Source organism: Panicum virgatum, chromosome 5N (genome assembly GCF_016808335.1).
Source record: "Panicum virgatum strain AP13 chromosome 5N, P.virgatum_v5, whole genome shotgun sequence".
In the NCBI taxonomy this organism is placed as follows: domain Eukaryota; kingdom Viridiplantae; phylum Streptophyta; class Magnoliopsida; order Poales; family Poaceae; genus Panicum; species Panicum virgatum.
This window is the reverse complement of record NC_053149.1, coordinates 46,659,823-46,675,508: the sequence shown is the minus strand read 5'-3', so window position 1 is coordinate 46,675,508 and position 15,686 is coordinate 46,659,823. Positions and strand designations below refer to the sequence as shown.

Sequence of the window (15,686 nt, the reverse complement as noted above, 5' to 3'; positions counted from 1 at the left end):
GTGCAGGGGAGAGGAAGGCGAGAAGCACAAGGAGGTTGGTGGAGAGAAGGGAGAGGAGAACAAAGAGGTTGAGCAGCACAGGCTAACCGGGGCACACCAAGCCGCACCGCCCGGTGCGCCAGGAGGACGCCGCGCTCAAGGATACTGATCCCATGTCGCGGCACCCCACAGCACACCATGCGATCTGAGCGCATAGGGAGGGGAGGTGCCTCCTGAACATGTAGGGAGGGGAGGAACCACCGTATTCGCGTGCACGGGTAGCGGGGAGGGTCGCGGACTTCGCTCGAGCAACAAGTGGACTAGGATCTCGGCCTTGGGGGTTCAAGTTCACCGCGGGTATTGGTTTTTTGCTCAGGGAGAGAGAAAGGGGGTCGGTCAATCTGCTGACTAAGTGAGGAGTGCCACATGAATAGGTGAAACTAGAAAGGATTTGAGTTGAGGGTGTATTTTGCCCGGTTTGAGCCATTGAGTAGTGTGGACTGTCTGGTTTTGTAATTTAAGGACGAATGTGATAGTAGGAGTTCGAAATATGAACCGTAAAATACATATAGTGTATAATACATATTTTTAGGAAAAAGTATATTTTTCAACCCTTGACTATCACAATCGTCCGATTTTGGTCCTTGAACTACGAAACCAGACATCCTACACCTCCAACTATCAAAACCGTTCGAAAAACAACCCTGACCTCAACCTAAGGCAGTTTTGCTGCAACATAATTTCTGTATTTCTAGGATCTTACACTTCTCTCAATTAAATAATAGGATAGACATAGTTAATATTGTCTAAAAATCATGATATTTTTCTAGGAGGTAGCACAAGAGACAAGGAATCTATTTTGGCTAGATGTGTTACATTAACGGTTTCGGTAGTTGGAGGTGTATGATGTCTGGTTTTATAGTTTAATGATCAAAATCAGACGACCGTGATAGTTCAGGTTGGAGAATAGACTTTTCCCTATTTTTATATATTAATTGATATATGTATATAATTTTCCGTAGCCACACACATTCATATTTCCTAGCATATCCAGTAGAAAAAGGCGACGATCTTACAAAGCTTGGTCCGTAGCTTTTGTGTCATCAATCATGGATAGAAAAAATTGTTTTCTCTCTACTCTATGTCCTTAGGGCATCCATAGTGTGTGAAACAAGGGGTCTTAAGACCCTTGAGGTCGACCTCATACATAGTAGAGCCGGTTCTAGGAGGGGGTCTTAAGACAAAAAGCTTGAGGACCGGCCTCAAGCTTGTGACCCGATCTTAGGCTATCTCCAACCATTCCCCCTCTCCAACTCACCCCAAACGTACTATTTACTATATTTTACTACCTCCCTCCAAAAGATTCCTCCCCTTATAACTCCTTCTCTCCAACCATTCCCCCCATATCTATTCCCCCTATATACTATCACTCATTAACTAACTATTTATTTATCGTTTTTGAATTTAAAAAAATCATACAGTATTTGTACTGTCATAATACGCATTATCATCATGTTACGGGGCTCAAATGGGATTAATATCGCGAAGAAACAGTGTGATTAGAATATACGGGGAGTTGTAACTCACCATATATATAGGGGGAGTTTCAACTCCCCCCGTATATAGGGGGGAGCTTTGGGGGGAACCGTTGGATCGCCAACTCCCCCCAAAGCACCCTCTACGTTCGGTGGGGGGAGGTATAGGGGGAGCCGTTGGAACTCGCCTTAAGGGATAAAAAATGAGAGAGAAGGGAGATGGAAGAAATGGCGCGCGAGAACGGCGAGGGAGACCTGCGGCCCCCGTCGGCTGGTGCCCTGCTTCGATACACGCCATGCCGGCCAAGCCATCGGAGCTGCGCCGCTCCATTGCTAGAGATCCAACCTGACCGGGCGGACACTATTTTGGGGCCTGGCTTTTCGCGAGCAGAACGGAGCCTGGAAGGGAGCCTGGAGGCTTAGCTGGCCGCTGGCGACGAGGTGTGGTGCACGAGCGCGATGAGATGGGATGGAGGCCCGAGCAGCGGGGAAGGGGAGCTCCAATCTGTTGCTACGCAGAGGTAGAAAGGAGCCGGCCATGGGGAAGAAGAATGGATAGGATTTTTTTCCTTTTTTTAATATAGATGTGGATCTGTCATGACCGGGGCGTCAAGCCAAGAGGAAAGCGTCAAGTAGACATTACGTGTTACATTATAATTGTTATCTCGCTGACCGGTAGGGTCCAGCCGTCAGTAATGCTGTAATCCCCACGGGGGCGTTATGTATCGGGATCTCGCGTGGAGACGGATCATTCCAAAAATCTGATAATAGAAACCTCCGTTCTTGGGTGCCAGGGTTCATCGCTCTCCCCAAATCGAACCCGAATCGTGTGCTCTTGTTGATCTTCTCACGATCCCGATCGATCGGTAGCCATGGGTGTCACAAGTGGTATCAAACCAAGTTGGACAAGTTAAGAGAACACCAGCTATATATGAAGGATAGCAAGTGCTCTTTTGCTGAAACCAAGCTGGAATACCTAGGCCATATTATTTCTGATAAGGGTGTCTCTACGGATCCTTCTAAGATTGAAGCAATGCTGCAATGGCCAGTGCCCACAACAGTTACTGCATTGAGGGGATTTTTGGGATTAACGGGATACTATAGGAAATTTGTGAAGAACTATGGATTGATAGCTCATCCTCTTACTCAGCTTTTGAGGAAGAAACAATTCCAGTGGTCAGATGAGGCACAACAGGCATTTGAAACACTCAAGCAAGCTATGTTAAGTACCCCTGTGCTGATCCTACCTAATTTCAAGGAGCCTTTTTGTGACAGAACCGCCCAAATTAAACCGGCTTAAGTGCGCTAACTATCATTTTAAATATTAATCAAGCCGCCGCGCACTTAAAACGGTGTAATCCGGCAGCCTGCTGGGTTAAGGATCGAAAACACCGGAAGTCTCACCCGAAAGCGAGCACAGATGATTACATGCAAAGTTTCTCAAATTTAAATTACAAAATAGAGCTTAACAAAATGAGTTTATGTAAAATATCAGAGTTCAAAAAAATAGCGGAAATTAAATAGAAGTTTGATTCAAAAAATCACGATACTACGAAGACGTGAGGATGTCACATCGAGCCCACCAATGTGAACCCTGGTTAACTCCAACCAGCAGCAGCTACCTGAAAATAGGGTAACAACAAACCCTGAGTATACTAATTCTCAGCAAGACTTACCCGACTATGGTATATACTTAGCCGACTCCTAGACATGCAGGCCTTTGGCTCTGGGTTTGTTTTGCTGAAAAGCTACTAATAGTGGATCCTTACTTTCAATATTTTAGCTCAAATTTATCATACAAATACCAACTAGGTTTGTCTGAATATCTAGACCACGCATGGTTGATCACATTATCTTTTTAGAGTATCACAGACATATCTCATAATCTCAACTTTCCAATCTCATTTCAATCTTTTACTACGATGTGACACAATGACCAAGATTCTCTTAACCGAGAGAGATGGCGAATCGATCCGATTTAATCTTGCAAGGTGGACCTAACTCACATGACACATGCAAACCACGCCGGGCCACACGCGTCAACTGTTCCCATCATTACCCCGACGTCTGAATCACGCCTGCCAAAACCCGGGTGAAGGGTCCGTCACAGCGAACTCCCAGAGAACTAGGAGGCGACATACACTCCAACACCCGCCATCATTCCACTCCCAGAGTAGCAGGTCGCGATTCAAAGTATCGTTGCAAATCAGGTATTTAGCTTACCGGTTTCGACTACCTCCTACTTCCGGTATGTGGTTAGTACTGTTCAAACTCGATCAGTAGGGCCAACAACAGTACGGTCCTCAATCGACACAGGCGGAGGCTTACTTTCCCTCCATTCCATATCCAAAACCAAAATCATCTCCGCCCGGTCTCCATTTCTCTTTCCTCATTGATTCATTCTCAAGCCACGTTGCCATAAGTAACAGAAACCTATAGCTCGCGAGTGACAGCAATCACTCGACTTCTACCGGATCCTAGTTAAGCATGGCAATACTAACGACACCTGTATACTAGTATAGACTCATAGGTACCTAGGGAGAATCATGCATACTAGGGTTCCATACAACTCCTAAAAACGTAAATGCACAAATACTTAAATAAACATTGAATAATCAAATTAGGGGTTATGCTCCGGGGCTTGTCTGGGTTTGACACAAAGTTAGTTAGTTAGCTTGTAGTCTTGCTCCGGCTTGACATCATCCCAGTCCAAGCATGCACTCCAGTCGGTCCTTCTGTCTTCTGGATTGGTCTACCCGTGCACCATCCTCTGGCTCGGCTTCAATATTGCCCTCCGGTTCCACATGTCGCACATCTAGTGTACCTAGATGATATGCAACGATGCAATTGCAATGCAATTATAGGAAAGACATGACTGGGCAATCATTTATCGAGTAAGCACCACAAACAAGCTCAAAAGGCAAACAGGTTGGTGCTGCAATAAGATAAATCAGGTTCAATTTATTTTAGCCTGAAGTGTTTCCTACTAAAAAGCATTACTAGCTTGCTTAGAAAAGGCTAAGCCAGGATATAAAGCAAGAAAGAACAATTAGGACAATTTATTTAACCAGCAAGGCATAAAAGTAAAATAAATACAGGCAACCCATGAACTAGTTCTTAAGAGGTTAACATAACTTATACAGGACTAACTTAAATTGTTGGAATTAACAAGCAATCATGATTTTTCGGCATTTATTGATAACTGGAGGTAATTAAATTAACCCCAATCATGACATACAATTTAACTTAATTCAAATCATTGCAAGCCCTCACCAAGTAAGGATTAGCCAAACCTGTTTAGTTAACAGGAATTAATATACTTCATCCAGAAATGACATAACTGGATGAATTGAAACATGCAGAAAGGGATTGCTTAGCAATGCTTTTGTAAAATGAAGCTATAGCTGGAAACTAAACAAATACAACAACTTAATTTGCAGCCCTGTTTCAGTAACAAAAATTAACTGGCATGATAAAATATTGGTAAAGAGTGTAACAAAAATTTATTAACATTTATCGGTGATCGAACACATTTATTTTAGCCCTAGGATGGAAATCCAACAATAATAGACCCACAAACATGCACCTAGGCTATGCACCTGAAAATTTTCCAGGGAAATACACAAGCAAAAAGTAGGCTACCACAAAATTTTCAGAATTTTTAGACAAACAGAACAACAGATACAAAATAAACTAGATTAAACACAACCCAAAATTTTAGCAGGGGAAAAGATTGACATTTCACATGCATAAGTATTTTTCCTCGGTAGATCTTGATTTAAGAAACCTAACAAAATTTAGTTTGAATTTTTCTGATTTTTCTATGATTTTTAATTGAATTTAGAAGTTCACTATTTTTAAAACTAAAAAAAAAGAAAAAGAGCTTTGCAAACAGGCCCCTGGAAACTTACACCGGAGACCCTAGAAATATTTGGGGCCTTGCAATTCGGCCCTTGGTCGGCCAAAACAGGGGAGGGGCGCAGGGAGGGCGGCGCCGGCCGCTTCCGGCGACGGCGGTCGCCGGCGGCAAGGGGACCGGGGTGGATGGGCTAGAGGACGTCGAGAGCTACCTTGGGGAGGCTTCGGCGCGAGCTGAGGTGACCGGAAGGGGGCACGCCGGCGAGGACAGGGGCGGCGGCGGTGTGCTGCGGCGGCGGCTTCGATTCCCGACGAGGGAGGGCTCGCCGGCGGTGGGCGATGGGTCATGGAGCAAGAGGACATCGAGCTCTACCTATTGGTTGATCGAGTCGGGGTTGGGGATGGCCGGAAGGGGGAGCTCCGCGGTGAGCTCGGCGGGGTGGCGGCCATGGCGTGCGACGGCGGCGTTCTTGCCAGTGGCGAGGCTGGTCGACGGTGCAGCGAAGCGGCGCGGAGGTCAGCCGGGCCAAGGGCGTCCGCGGCGCGCAGTGGTTCGTAGAGGCGCGACGCATGGGCTTGGGGTGATCTGCGATGGCGACAGCGGCAGAGCTGGGGAGCGGCGGCTTGGCGCTCGGCTCGTGGCCGTAGCGGCCATAGCGCGGCGCAGGGCCGATTCGGCCGGGGTGAGGCTCGGTCGGGCTCATGGAGAGGCTGCAGAGTTTCGGGGCGAGGCGAATCGGCTCTGGGGAGTGGAAACGGGGCGGGAAAGCAGGGGTGGTCGGCGTGACGTCGACGGCGCTCCGCTCGGCTCTGCTCGTCTCGAGCTCGAGGAAGAAGAGAAAAGGCGAAAGGGCAACGTGGCCTCCGGGAGAGGATAAGGACATGTCCGTGCGGAGAGCGAGGATCGCCGGCGGCCGACACGTGGAGTCGCCGGCGGTCGGTCGCGGTATGGCGTCGATACGGGCACAGTGGAGCATAGTAACCCGGTTGACTGTTTTTTACTCGATTTTAGACCGATTGAAACTCACAATTTAATATGGCAACTTGAAATTTGGCCAAAATAGAAGTTGTAGAGGAAGAGAAGATCTACAACTTTTGTTTTAGGCAAAAATCGTTTTGAGACTCGGATCTTGGAGAAAAACTCGGTCGAACACAGCTAGGTCGATGTTTACTATGCAACTCGATTAGCGCTAACAACTAGATTAAGCCCATGATTAGTAGGTTAAGCACATAATTAGTATCGCAATTAACACTGGGGTGTTACACTTTTGTCATAGAAACAGATGCATCTGATGTGGGTATAGGAGCTGTCCTCATGCAAAACAATCAGCCAGTGGCATATCTGAGCAAAGCCTTGGCCCAACACCACAAACAGTTATCCATCTATGAAAAGGAGTTTTTGGCACTGATCATGGCAGTGGAGAAGTGGAGGCAGTATTTGCAACATCAAGAATTCCTCATCAGAACTGATCACAAAAGTCTGACCTACCTCACTGAACAGAACTTGCATTCTGACATGCAGCGTAGAGCTATGAACAGATTAATGGGGCTACAGTTCAAAGTGGTATACAGGAAAGGAAAGGAGAATTTGGCAGCTGATGCACTGTCCCGAGTTGGTCATCTATTGGCTATACAGGTTGTGTCTTCTTTACAGCCAATTTGGGTGCAAGAATTGTTGAACTCCTACACTACTGACCCAAGAGCACAATAGCTACTAGCACAGCTAGCTATCAAGAGCCCAGATGAGCATGGCTACAATCTGGACAAAGGGGTGATAAAGTTCCAGAATAAGTTATGGGTGGCCCAGAATTCAGCCTTGCAGACTAAGATCATCACTGCATTCCATGCTAGTGCACTTGGAGGTCATTCAGGGGTACAAGCTACCTATCACAGAATTCACAGATTGTTTCATTGGAAGGGGCTTAAACTAGCAGTGGAGGACTTTGTCAAACAACGTCAGGTTTGCCAACAGGCCAAACACATGAATATTCACCCTGCAGGGTTGTTGCAACCTCTGCCAATACCTGAAGGGGCATGGCAAGACATATCCATGGATTTCATAGAAGGACTTCCTAAGTCTGAAGGCTATGATGTTATTTTGGTGATAGTGGATAGATTTACCAAATGTGCTCACTTCATACCTATCAGACACCCTTTTACAGCTCCTACTATAGCCAGAGCAGAGTTTGATAATGTGGTCAAGCTTCATGGAATGCCCAAGACTATTGTGTCAGATAGGGATAAGATTTTCACCAGCACAGTTTGGAAGGAGCTTTTTCGTTTGCTGGGCACTCGTCTGTTGTTCAGTTTGGCATATCACCCCCAAACAGATAGTCAAACCGAGAGAGTGAATCAATGCTTGGAAATGTACTTGCGCTGTGTGGTATATGATACAACAAAGAAGTGGAAGTCAATGCTGTCCCAAGCAGAATTCTGGTATAATTCATCTTTTCATTCCTCTCTGGGTTGCTCCCTATTTTCATGCATTGTATGGGTATGACCCAGACTTTGGAGCTGGTCCCATGAGTCAAGGATCTTCTACCACAGTGAATGAGATGGTTCAGGAGATCAAGAATCAGAACACATGGCTGAAAGAGCATTTGGCTAGAGCTCAAAACAAGATGAAACAAGCAGCAGACAGATCCAGAAAGGATCAGGTGTTCCAGGTGGGAGAGCAAGTGCTACTGAAACTCCAACCATATTCTCAGTCGTCTTTGGTGAATAGACCCTGTCCCAAGTTGGCCTTCAAATATTTCGGGCCATTCCAGGTGGAAGCTAGAATTCGGCGGGCAGCCTATCGTTTGGATCTTCCAGAGCACAGCCAACTTCACCCAGTGTTCCATGTGTCTCAGTTGAAACCATTTTTGCCTAACTATACACCTGTGTTTTCTGAGTTACCTAAAGTTGCAGAGCTCGACGCAAGCAATTTGCTGCCTGAAGAGGTGCTGGAACGTCGGCTGGTGAAGAAGGGCGGGAAGGCGGTCCCTCAAGCTTTGGTCAAGTGGAGCACACTGCCTACAAGTAGGGATGGCAACGGGTACCCGAAACCCGATGGGTTTTTGCTCTATTAGGGTGCGGGCATACACTAAATTCTATACCCGCGGGTTTCTTAATGGGATAAACTTCGTACCCGTCGGGTTTGCGGGTGCGGGTTTGTTCTTCAAGTACCCAAACCCGCAAACCCGTGGGTACAATAAACCCGACAACATATAACCTAAAATACTAATGTCACAAGGTCTTGTATCAAAATAAGGTCCAATCACATGCTAAGAGAGACTTAGGCTCATGTACTTCCATTCCCATCGATGATTACCTATTCATAGACTCATTTGGCTATAATACATTGTGTATTTGTTTATGTTTTTTATTAAATTTTGTTGCTTCTTCTATCGGGTACGGGAAACCCGCAGGTACAAAAAACCCGCACGGGTACGGGTACGGGCATGAAATCATACCCGCGACGGGTATGAGTTTTTTAACGGGTACGATTTTATCCTGGCGGGTGCGGATTTGAGTTAGTGATACCCGACGGGTTTGTACCCGTTGCCATCCCTACCTACAAGCATGCCCACCTGGGAGGACTGGTACGTGCTGCAGCGCCGGTTCCAGATCAACTTGCTGGAGGACCAGCAAGTACTGAAGGAGGGGGTGGTGTCATGACCGGGGCGTCAATCCAAGAGGAAAGCATCAAGTAGACATTACGTGTTACATTATAATTGTTATCTCGCTGATTGGTAAGGTCCAGCCGTCAGTAATGCTATAATCCCCACGGGGCGTTATGTATCGGGATCTCGCATGGAGACGGATCATTCCAAAAATCTGATAATAGAAACCTCCGTTCTTGGGTGCCAGGGTTCATCGCCCTCCCCAGATCGAACCCGAATCGTGTGCTCTTGTTGATCTTCTCACGCAAACTGTGCAATACGGTCTAATTAGATTTATTAGATTCATCTTGCAATTTACAGGTAAACTGTGCAATATGTTTTTTATTTCGTCTAGATTTAAGTCTCATGTAGGTGTTCGGAACAAATTTGGAATTTTGAACTTTGTAATTAAACAAGGGATTGAAAGGAATTGTTTTCTCTGTACGTCCGTCGCATGCTACTCACATGTGCAGTGCAGACTGCAGACAGCACACCTGACGTGACGAGTGACGACCTTGACGATGGAAGGGGCCGTTTAGTTCCTAAAACATTTCGGGGAAAAATTTCTTGAGACTGTTTGACTGTTAATTAGGAGTATTAAATATAAATTAATTATAAAACTAATTACACGGATGGACCAGAAATCGCGAGGCGAATCTATTAAGACTAATTAATCTATCATTAGAGATTGGTTACTGTAGCACAATATTGCCTAATTATTATATAATTATGTTCATTAGATTCGTCTCGCGATTTCACCCGGAGTTATGGAATAGATTTTGTCAGTTATTCATATTTATTATTTCAAATTAGTGATTAAATACTACAAGTTACTAGCCTGTGAAAATTTTTGGAAACTAAGCGGGCTCGAAATCCCCACGCCCAGCTCCGTCTGCTGGCTCGAGTCCAACTCGGGAGTGGGAATGAGCAGGGTGGCTATAAAAGCAGCCGCAAGCTTCTGAGTCCTCGTCACCACGCAGCAAGCATATACCATCCCTCAAGTGGCGTCCGGCCGGTCTCGGCCAAGCAGCTCGACTTCCCTTCCATCCCCGGACGTCCAGGCCGGGGCCGGTTTCCTCGCCCCGCCCCGCCCCGCCCCCGTCTCGCAAGCCGCCCCTTCAGCTCGTTGGTTTCGCGGTGAGTGCACTCCTACCGGTTGGATTTTGCTGGTTCGGGGGTGAATTTTAATGGATTCCTCATTCCTGATAGAATTTTGGGGAGAGAAACCAGAAAAGTGTGGTTCTTGGACTGGGATTCCCATCTTTTTTTGGTACCCGGAGGCGATATATGCTTTCGTAAACTAATGCGAATATCCTGCATCAAGATTCATGTTTTTATTCGCCCGATTCGGCCTTCCCTTCCCTTTTGCCCCCAGCTTCTTTTGGGCGCAACAGTGCCGATTACTAGCTGCTATGATGCCTGGGAAAGCCCCTTTTTACCCTTTTTGGATCTGAGCAAGGATTCCGCTGTTTGTCTTGCATGCTTCTTTTTCAAACTCCTGTTGCGGTGAAGCCACCAAGAATTTCTGTGTCTCTATGGTCGAGGAAATTCCGACGCAAGGATTGTCCTGAAATTAGCCTCCTTGATTTGGGGATTCAAGGTTGTTATCTGGCCCTCTTCTTGTAGTGGTGTTTGTTGCAGTTTTAGTTCTCTGCTAACGAGATGCGAGAGCCATCACCTTGGTCCTGAGTCCTGACTGCAGAGGATGTACATACTGTCTGGTAGTTGGGAATTTGGGATGTTAATTTTGTTCCCCTCCTCTAATAGTAGGTCAACGCATTCCCTCAAAAAGAAACCATGATTTCCTGCTGCTAGCAACGAACAATGTTTTTGTTTTTCGCGTATAGTGGGCCTACACGTTTCCTCCATTGTCAGTTTGGTATGTACAAGAATGAATAAATGCTTGAAGCGTCTGTACCTCTGTACTTTTCTTGCCATTTTAGTTGCATCAGTGCTCTGAATCAGGAAGGAATCTTTGTATTGTTTCGTGCAACTTCTTCAGCAATCCAGTAAATGTGAATTACTGTGCGCCAGTCGCTGACAATCCTTAATGATTGTGTTTGCTCTGCTAGAAAGGCAGAAACAATTTGCAAATTTCACGCTTAGGTGGGTTATCTTGGGATAATGCATGTCATGGCTGCCTCAGTAATTTTGACTCTTACACAAGGACCTTATTTTTTCTTTTAGAAGTAATTCATAGCAAATTTGCCTCTTACAGAAGTAGCTTATTTTTTCTTTTAGAAGTAATTCATAGATAGTTACTTAGCAAAATGTTTTGCCGTCACTGCTTTTGTAGCTTGCCTTGTAAAATTGGTGGGTAGAAGTAGACTTTATGGTTATAGATCATTAGAAGGGTTGACTTGGTGTTAAGGTAGTTAACATAACTACTAATAAGTACCTAATTGAAGCTACTCTTGTAATCATCGGCATCGCTGCTCTAAAATTTTGGATTAACTTTGCTTGGATAGGAGGACATCTTGACATGAAAACTCCCAACCTTTAATAAAAGTGGGAGTCCATTTCTACCTTTATTTATGTATGACAGAAGACTCCCTACTTTTGTGTCATCCATTAACATGTATTCATAAATATTACCTTCGTTGGTCGTTGGTTTTGTTATGTGTCCACATATTTGTTTCCTCCAAATGTTTGATGGCAAACTTAGATATGTAACCTAATTTGTCTGTTATGAAGTTGCATGTACTTCCTTTTCATTCTAGTTCTGACCCCAAATGTATACTGCTGGATCCAGCTAAGTCTTGGTTAGACATGTGGAATGATCCACATGAAAAACATGTAATTCTAGATGTCCCTTTTCTCTCTTTCTTTTTTGAACTTAAAGCCACTTGATTTAAATTTGCATTGTGACAATGCTTCTTCAAGTGGTTTATGTGTTTTTTTTTAATTCTGATGTGGATATTTGCAGGATCCTCTTCAGCACAATTGGAGGCAATAAGGTTCTGAACTACAAGTTCCGATGACAATCTGCAGCAGCGATGAGATCATTGACGAGTTTGAGTTGCTAACGCGTGATGCTGGGTGCGTGCAGCAGGATACGCTGAGAAAGATTCTTGAACTTAATGCCGATTCTGAGTATCTGAATCGCTTCAATCTTGAAAGGAGAACAGATTCCAAGAGCTTCAAATCCTGCATTCCCCTATGTGTGCATAGTGACATAGAGTCCTACATCCAACGGATAACTGCTGGAGACAACTCACTGGTGCTAACTGGGAAGCCCATCACTTCTCTCTCCGTAAGGTACTAGTTGAAGTTTTATTTTTGTCTCATGTTGCATCAACTGGTATCTGAAATAGGTGAACTTTTTCTTTCAAAAAAAAGGAGAACTCAAAACTTCATTGCTTCTGTCTTCTTTGTTTCAGTTCTGGTACGACACAGGGAAAACCCAAGTTGTTGCCATTCAATGACGAATTGCTTGAGTACAATTCAAATATTCCGAACCTCATATGCTTTTAGAAACCGGTAAGGAACTTCAGTTGCTACTTATGATATTCTGCTTCTTTTACACATTATGTTATATGCTCGACAGTGATATTAGATATAATAATTTTGAGTGTGTAGAATGTTCATTGATAACCTCAGTGTTATGTTCCCAGACTTTGAAAGTAATCGTTGGTCTTACTTGCAGTGAATATCCTATTGGTAATGGAAAAGCTTTGCAGTTTGTTTACGGGAGCAAGCAAGTCTTTACCCAAGGGGGCATTCTTGCTACAACTGCGACGACAAATTTGTACAGGAGTTGGCGTTTCAAGGAAGCCATGAAGGATATCATGTCTCAGTGCTGCAGTCCTGATGAAGTCATCTTTGGTCCCGACTTTCATCAGTCTTTGTACTGCCATCTATTATGCGGGTTGATGTACTCAGATGAAGTTCAGTTTGTTTTCTCACCATTTGCACACAGCCTTGTTCATGCATTTCATACCCTCGTGGAGGTATGGGAAGATCTATGTGCTGATATAAGACATGGTGTTCTCTCAAAGCGAATTACCACACCATCTATCCGTCAAGCTGTTTTGAAAATCTTGAGGCCAAATCCGGAGCTTGCTAGCGCCATTTACAATAAGTGCCAGAATTTGAGTAGTTGGTATGGGGTAATCCCAGCACTGTGGTCAAATGCGAAGTACATCTATGGCATCATGACAGGGTCCATGGAACCATACCTTAAGAAATTGAGACATTATGCTGGACACTTACCACTGATGAGTGCTGACTACGGTGCATCCGAAGGATGGGTTGGCTCTAATGTAAACCCGACCCTGCCACCTGAGGAGGTGACATATGCCGTTCTTCCGAATATTGCTTATTTTGAGTTCATTCCTTTGGAAAAACCAAAAGGGGAGGAAATGGAGAACAGTTCATCTATTCACTACATAGAGTCAGAACCTGTAGGCTTAACTGAAGTTGAGGTTGGCAAAATTTATGAAGTTGTAATAACCAACTTTGCAGGTACGTCCCTTTCTCAAACAACATCCAAAACTGCAGTTCGAATTCTTGATTGTGCATTGGAAATATATGTTGTCATCTTGTTTACCCACCATCATTTCATCTTTTTTTTTACATATGATGATTCAAGTTATCTCTGTTATATACTCTGGATCAACTAGGTCCTAATGAATCACATGTATGTGCATGAGAACATAATGTAGGCTTACTTTCTTTAGATGAAGAACCCATCTAGATATGTAGATGGATTAGTGTTGCTCTTCCTAGTGCTTGCAATAGATGAGTTTGATCAGGAATGAATGAGAGGAGATAGATGGTTATCTATTGGTCATGTCCATCTTCTCTATTTATACTATTGTGCACTAGGGGAACCAACACCAAAAAACAATTGGCCATTGCCCACTGATCATAGGCAAAACCATTTGAAACTTAAATGGTTTTTGGCAAGACTTAGGGCTTAAGTTTTGACTAAACTTGAGGGCCAAGTTTCTAGCAAAACTTGGGGCTCAAATGGTTTTAGCAAAACCATTTGAGGCTTAATGGTTTAGATCCTAGCCATTCATTTATGTTTTAACGGCTGAGATCATTTCCAACATTCTCACCTTAGAGGGTTGTTTGTCGGGCTTTAGGTTTTATAGCCCCAGCTTATTATCAGTCATCAATAATACTCATTAGTGTTCCATATCTTTGTCCGTGAGAAGGGTTTATCGATTATCTCTAATTTGTAGCGAAATGGCACATTTTAATGTTCTTGGTTTCCCTATGGGACATTGGGTAGGTCTATACCGATACAGGCTGGGAGATATTGTGAAGATAGCGGGCTTCCACAACTCGACACCAGAGCTCCAGTTCATCTGTCGCAGAAGCCTAGTCCTGAGCATCAACATCGACAAGAACACGGAGAAAGACCTGCAGCTGGCCGTTGAAGAGGCGGAGAAGCTCTTGGCCGAAGAGAAGCTCGAGGTGGTGGACTTCACGAGCCTCGTGGACAGAGCAAGCGACCCAGGGCACTATGTCATCTTCTGGGAGCTGAGCTCCGGTAATGCCAGCGAGGAGCTCCTGAGCAGCTGCGTGAACAGCATGGACCTTGCCTTTGTGGACGCCGGGTACGTCGGCTCGAGGAAGATCAAGACCATCGGCGCCCTCGAGCTGCGCGTCCTCCGCAAGGGCACCTTTGGGCAGGTCATGAACCACTACCTGAGCCTCGGTGGCGCCGTGAGCCAGTTCAAGACGCCGCGGTTCGTGAGCCAGTCCAACAGCAAGGTGCTGCAGATACTGAACAGGAACGTCACCCAGAGCTACTTCAGCACTGCGTATGGGATCTGATCGTTGCTATACACACGTGTACTGATAGCTGAAATTCAGTTATCTTCTTATTATCGTCTTTGATCCTTTGATCTCTTTATCTGGTCAGGTGAAAGTATTTCGTGGACGATCCATCAGTTTGAGGCCTTGCTTGGGGGTAGCACAACTGATAGATGTATATTGTCAGTAGGTCTTATGTAAAAATAGCTGTTTGACAGTGTAATGTAGCTGTGATGTATGGCTGCTGCATTTAGCATGCAGCCGTTATCACTCAGGAAAATTCAAAAAGATAGCTTGTGTTCTGAAGCAAAAAAATTGTACTAGTACTAGAAGCCAATTCAGTGGGTCCCGCCACACTCTCCATGAGAAAAGGTGTCGAAAGTGTTCCAAGTGCTCACACACAAATGACAAATCTGTAGCCTGACAAGGCTTCCTCTCCCTACACATTTGGTTGGTGTGACCATGAACAACAACAGTTTGAACAGCCCAACACTTGACACACAAAACACATCCACAGACCACACCACACATCAATCGAAAAGAAGACGCGATCCCTAAACTTAGATGGTTGATGCAAGAGGCAATACAGGAACGCACGGGTTTATCCTGGTTTCGGCCATAGGGTCGTACGTCCAGCAGGGGTGCGCGAGGGTGCTGTATTGTCTTGCACCGGAGTGCCTGTAGTAGGGGGTACAAGCAAGGCGAGACAGGGAGGGAGGCTCCCAGGTCTCTGCTAAGTGATTGAGGCAAGTGCCAATATCGGGAGAGTGAGCGAGTGCTCTGTGTGCGAGCGGAGCTAGCGGAGTTGGTCTCAGCGGATGAGATCGTGTGTTCGTTGTTCGGATAAGAGGTGTAACGACCCGAAAAAATCACCAAATAAATCACACGCTAAACATATTTTTTT

The 15,686-nt window shown here is 45.1% G+C and overlaps 1 pseudogene across 1 annotated transcript; it reads left to right on the top strand.

The window, feature by feature from the left end:
• The first annotated feature begins 10,654 nt into the window (after positions 1–10,654).
• On the top strand, positions 10,655–15,148 carry LOC120672565 (annotated as a pseudogene). Its single transcript, XR_005674199.1, has 6 exons — positions 10,655–11,812; positions 11,943–11,973; positions 12,066–12,274; positions 12,397–12,496; positions 12,663–13,480; positions 14,256–15,148. The product of XR_005674199.1 is annotated as a jasmonoyl--L-amino acid synthetase GH3.5-like (transcript).
• The last annotated feature ends 538 nt before the right edge of the window (positions 15,149–15,686 follow it).